We start from the raw sequence: 6,114 nt of genomic DNA on the forward strand, positions 1-6,114 counted from the left end.
GCACTCATATTATCTGGAGGGAACAGATAATTACGCCCTAGTTTTATCTTTAGGTCAAACCAAAGTGGCTCCCACTGACTTCCATAAAGCCAGATTTTGGTGGGCCTAAATCGGCTAGGGTTCCGCACGAGACCTCATGATGAGGTGTGGGGCCCACCACTGAGGGAGGTCATCCAATGACCAAAAAGGACACCATGGCAATGATGTGCATTCAGCCATGGTGTGCGAAAGAGCCACTGTCGATTGAGCATGGGCCAAGTACTTATGGCCCATGTACGTAGCACATCACACATCCATACATCACATGCAGGGATAAATTGATCCAATCAATTAATCATCTGTAAAGCCCATTTGAAGCCCATTTTAAATCCATAATATTAACCATTAACATTATCTCGGTATATGGGCCGAACGGTTCAACCCATATAGCTTTAAGGGTTAAGTGGGCTTTTAGCAGTTTTAACTGTTTAAAACTGGGCCTTTACAGGTTGGGCCGAATTAACCATTCAATTAAATATCAATCCTTAGGCCCATTAGTGGGAAAATTAGGGCTGACTTTCAGCCTTGATTAAACCCTAGATTTGGTCCAAACAGTTTGAACCAATCTTGGTCCGAATGGGTCTAGGGTTTGATTTTTAATTAAATCTTTAATTCAAGAAAATAATCTGAAATTAATTACTGATAAAAGAAAAACAACAATCAGTAAATCAGGGCTGTTCGCACAATCCATCCTGCAAAACAAAGGTTAGATCACAGAATGCAGTTTCACAAACTGCAAATCGCAGATGGCGATTCTCCCATCTGCGAAATCTCCCTTTCTGCGCCGCCATCTTCGATCCAAAAATAAATAGAAATCCTATTTCTATTAATAATTACATCAGATCGAATACCTATACATTGAGTCTAGAAAATAAAAAAAAATATATTTATAGACCAAATGTAACAAATAAATCAAGAAACTGCAAATCTTGCAGGTTCCTTGCGAAAACCAAGATTTCGATCTCCTCTTGTACGAACAGCCCATAAATCAAGAAAATCATAAAGAACAATTCTAAATAATAATCAGATTTATAAAATTAATTTTAGATTATTCGCCCATTAATTTTGGGAACAAAATTTCCCAAAACCCATATCTGCGCAAATCGGGTAGAACACCTTCTGCCCATTTGCACAGGTTCAGATCTGAAACAAATTGGTTCAAGATTTGAACCATGGCTCTGATACCACTGAAGGGATGAGAGATCCATCCTATGGACGCCCAAAGATTGCGGAATAAGGGGCGAATTTCAAAAATTTTATCTCTCCCTTCAACTGGGAATCGTATTCCCAATTTAGAAAATCATATTTTCAAGGATCAATCTTGAACCATAAACTGAACCAGATCTGAACCAAAAGGAGTGGGAGAGGATTATACCTGATACGGAGAAATACTATCTCCCAATGGAGGTGTTCACGCCCAAGGAAGGATCCAAAATCTGCTCCCACTGAAAATGGCACAGTGAAGGATGGAGCAGAATCAGCAATGTTCTTCAAAAGAACTTGACCCTTCGCAAGAATCAACTGGACGGCTTGTGAGTACAGCTCCAATTAATCTTTTCCCAAAAGATTGAAATCAAGATTCAATCTTGATTGCTCCCAAGAACTGGAGATCGAACTGAAGGAATGGCAATGGCAGGAAGGTGGCGGCAGGAGAGAATTCGCAGTATGCAGGAAATCTCTTAATCTCTCTTTCTTTAAGAGAAGAATGTTGTTGATGATGTAAAAGGCTGCCGCCCCCTTCCCCTTTTATAATCTCAAAGGGATCAGCACCTAATCAGATTAGGAGATGCTAATCCAAATCATATTTGGGTTAGAAGTCCCTTAGTGATAAGGGATAATCCTTATCTTATCTGCAAATCAGATCAGCTGTCTCCTAATCTAATTAGGAGGTTTCCAGATCTAAATCTTATTTAGATCTTGGACTCTCTGAGTGGATAGGGTCTAAGCCCAATCCTTTTAGCTGACCCACTTCAGAATTCGCCCCCTTTAAATGACTAATCAAATCAGCCCAGTTCGAAATGGGCTTAAGGCCCATTAAGGTTATGTACTCAAAAACCTTCCAAATTGCTGCCCAGTTGGGCTTCCTTGTATGGCGTGGGACCCAAGCATTGATCTACACATCAGCCACATGGGTTCAGCCCGGCCTTTGTTACAAGGCCTGGTCGAATGTACTGCTGAAGACAGTGTACCCCCTGAAACCCATCAAATGAGCTCTATGGGCCCAACACTTACACTAAGTGGTCCCTGGGCCAAGCCACCTTGTAACACCCAGGGACTGTGGGCAGATGCAAGATTAGCCCATCAGGCATTATCCTCAATGGTCTTACACTTAACCTCTCAGCCCATAATGATCATACACTGCCCGACAAGAGAGGACCTCTCCCTCGGCTGCAAGGAACAGTGTTGCACTCTCCACTTATATGGATCCCGGGAATTAAAACCTTCTTGCAAAGAATTTAGAAACCATACATATATACTTTTATATCTTATATAAAATATATTTTGCAAAACAAATCTCAACGGTTGAAATCGGCTGCCGGCAGTCTTGGTTTCCATCAGTGAGAGTGCATCCCCGATCATTACCTTTGTCCGACAAAGGGGCTGATCCTGTCACTATGATCACCCACTCAGATGAATTCTCGGACTGTCCCAACATACCCAGGTTTTGACCCCCGCTAAGGATCTCACTGATTGGTACATCAAAGACAGCCCAATCTGACACCTAGTGCAGTATCATAATCGAGTCTAGGGGTCGGGTGTAACTTTCCAGTTTTGCCCATCAATCTCCAAGGTCCAGGGCAATACTGGAAATCTGGTCCAGTTCAAAGATTCAATTAATCATACACTGTATGTGCCTAGGGTCTCACCCTGGCAGCTGAGACAGGCCACCCCAACCGACTTGGTGGCACCACAGTGTCAGCCTTGTCTGGATAGGTCTCCCCAGACCGACCCACTGGCTGTGAACATTCTAAACTAACACGAGTCTCATTAAGTGTCCAGTTTAAGGGTATTACACAGAAACATACCAAGGGAGCATGAATCAAATATGTATCTTTATTCATTTACAATAAACTCATAAAGTACATCATTCTGATTGAAGCTAAGGGCATACAAAACTGTCTAACATTGAGGTTGCTAGATCTAAACATGGGATTTTTATTTCTCAACGGAAGAATGTTCTACATCTATTAGCAGAAACTGGAAAGTTGGGTGTTAAGCCTACAGATACATCTATTGAACAGAATCACAAGATCAGTGCAGAGGGTGGAGAGCCTCTTGAAGACAAAGTTATGTTCCAACGGTTGGTTGAAAAACTTCTCTATCTTTGTCTCACACGACCGGACATCAGTTATGCAGTCAGCGTTGTCAGTAAATATATGCACTCTCCTAGAACTACTCACCTCTTTGTAGTTGAGAGAATATTAGCATATTTGAAGAGATGTCCAGGTAGAGGTATATTATTCAAGAATAATGATCACATGAAGATAGAGGTCTATACAGATGCTGATTGGGCTAGGAGTGTTGATGACAAAAGGTCTACCTCTGGATATTGTGCCTTTGTAGGAGGTAACCTTGTCTCCTGAAGGAGTAAGAAACAAAGTGTTGTTTCTCATTTTAGTGCTGAAGCTGAATATAGATCTATGGCTAATGGTGTGGCTGAAATCCTATGGCTAAAGTCATTATTTGAGGAGTTGGGTATTGCTTATGAGAAGCCATTAATGTTGTATTGTGATAATCAAGCTGCTATTAATATAGCTCATAATCTAGTACAACATGACAGAACTAAGCATATCGAAGTCGATCGACATTTTGTCAGAGAAAGGGTTTCGTCTCAAGAAGTGTGTCTCTCGTATATCACCTCCAGCATGCAGCTCACAGATCTTCTCACCAAGGCTATTCCAATGAAGAAATTAGAAGCAAACCTATGCAAGTTGGGAATGACAAATATCTATTCCCAATTTGAGGGGGAGTGTAGAGAACACTGATATGGACCCCACTGCTATGGTCCCATTGTGTTCATATTGCACCATAGCATATATTTTTTTTGTTAGTTATGCCAGTGTTAATTGGTAGTTATTTCAATTTATTGTTACAGCTTGTTATTCCGACTTTATTATTAGTTTATTTGCCATGCAAGCAATAAGGGCAATTCAGCCCTTTTACAATTAGTCAACATATATAAATATTAAGAGTGGGTCGGTAGATCATTAAGATCAACCCTCTCTCTCTTTTCTAAAACCCTTCGTGTGCTTCTTCTTTTCTCCCTCTCTTCTTTTTTTCTTCTGAAATTTTTCCTTTTTGCTTTCGAATTCAAGGTTGATTATAGTCTTGATCGACTATTAAAATATGTTACTAAGGTTTTAATCTTCCAATTAAGTAAAGTGATTATCTTAAAAGAATGATATGATAGTATGTGGTGAGGGCTATACAATCATCATGCATCTAAACAAATTAATCTATAATCAGTATATCATATATATATATAACATATATTTATATATGACATGCATTATAGAATCGGGTTTGGGTTAGGTTGGGTTGCCCAACGAGTCAACCCTAACCCAAGCATCAACCTGACCCTTGGATTAGGGCTGGGTTCGAGCCAACCCAGCCTAAGTTGCAGCCTTAGCAAGATCAGTGATAGTCGAATGCAGACCGACCCCGTGCTTTGCCTTTGCCCACATATCAAGAATTTCTACTCGCTACAAATCCATCCAGTGCTGGTTTGTTGATTCTCAGAGATCAACTCCATCCTTAATGGCAATTTTGAAGGTTCAGGAATACTTCACATGTGAAAGGTGAGATTAACGCCAAGTAAGGTGGTGTTCGGTAGCACTGAATCGACCTCCGAACACCGAAGTTTTTGCTTTTCAGTGCTTTATGGTTATTCGGTAGCACCTCCGAAATCACGCTCTAGAATACAAAAACTCCTCCAAATTGTTAAGAGGGTCTGCTACCTCCGAATGTGCTCAGAGGTAGCAGACGATATTTTGTTCCCTAAAATACTTAATATTTTCTTTCTCCTTTTCTTCTTCCCTCTTCCCTTTCTCCTATATTCTATCCTCCACCTTCAGATCGCCATCCTCTGTAATACCATTGACTATTCTCCCATCTCTCCTCTTTCTTCTTTCTTCTTTTTCTTCTTTTTTTCTTCTTCTTCTTCACTGTGGTCAATAGAAGGGCAATGAACGAGGATAGATGACTATTATCTGTTCTCTGTATCAAGGATGAAGAAGGAAAAAAAAGAACAATGAAAGAAAAGGAGGGAGAACGAGAAAGAGGGGAAATAGATGGAGATGGGAAGATGGGGAGGAGGAGGAGCGACGCTATTCTTACCGTTGCTGCTTGCAAAACGCAGCAGGTTTGCCCCTTGTAAAAAAGTAAAACATTTTTTCTATCAAAGAAACCCTTCAATGAACTCTCAGAACCCTAACCGACTGTTTTCTATGGTTGTATAATCGGCAAGAAAAAGCCCTAAAACACAAAATACAAGGGAACACAACCAAGAATTGCACTAATTGTGGCCTTCAGCAATGACAAAATCGCAAAATCAATAAGGGAGAAGAGATTGATCGCAAAATCAATAAGGGAAAAGAGATTGAGGACAACCAGGATAGTAATTGTGGTGCCTTTCTATGAGAAGAAAGTAGCAAAGCTCAAAGCTCAAGAAGCTGCATGTACATTTTCCTTCTTCATGCCGCTAACCAGAGATTTGACCCCATTTTAAGTTTTTTATTTATAATTTTCTTTTTTCTCTTTCTTTATAATTCTAATATTTCCTATAAATAAATTAAGATGATTTATTTACTAATTAATTAATTGGTTTTTAAAATTTTTATCATTTTTGTTTATTGGTTTACCATTTTTAATATTTTGTATTTATTTTATGGTGTTTAATTATTTTATTAAAACAGTTGTAATTTATAATTATCCTTAATGGTATATTTAAATTTTTTTTTATTGGTTAAGAAGTTTTTGATATTTTATGCTTTTAATTATCCTTAATACTATATTTAATACTTATTTTATATTATTTTTAATAATATTATTTATTTTTTATTTTATAATATTAAT

The sequence above is a fragment of the Nelumbo nucifera genome, chromosome 1, assembly GCF_055504915.1.
Source record: "Nelumbo nucifera cultivar China Antique chromosome 1, China Antique-T2T, whole genome shotgun sequence".
Classification (NCBI taxonomy): domain Eukaryota; kingdom Viridiplantae; phylum Streptophyta; class Magnoliopsida; order Proteales; family Nelumbonaceae; genus Nelumbo; species Nelumbo nucifera.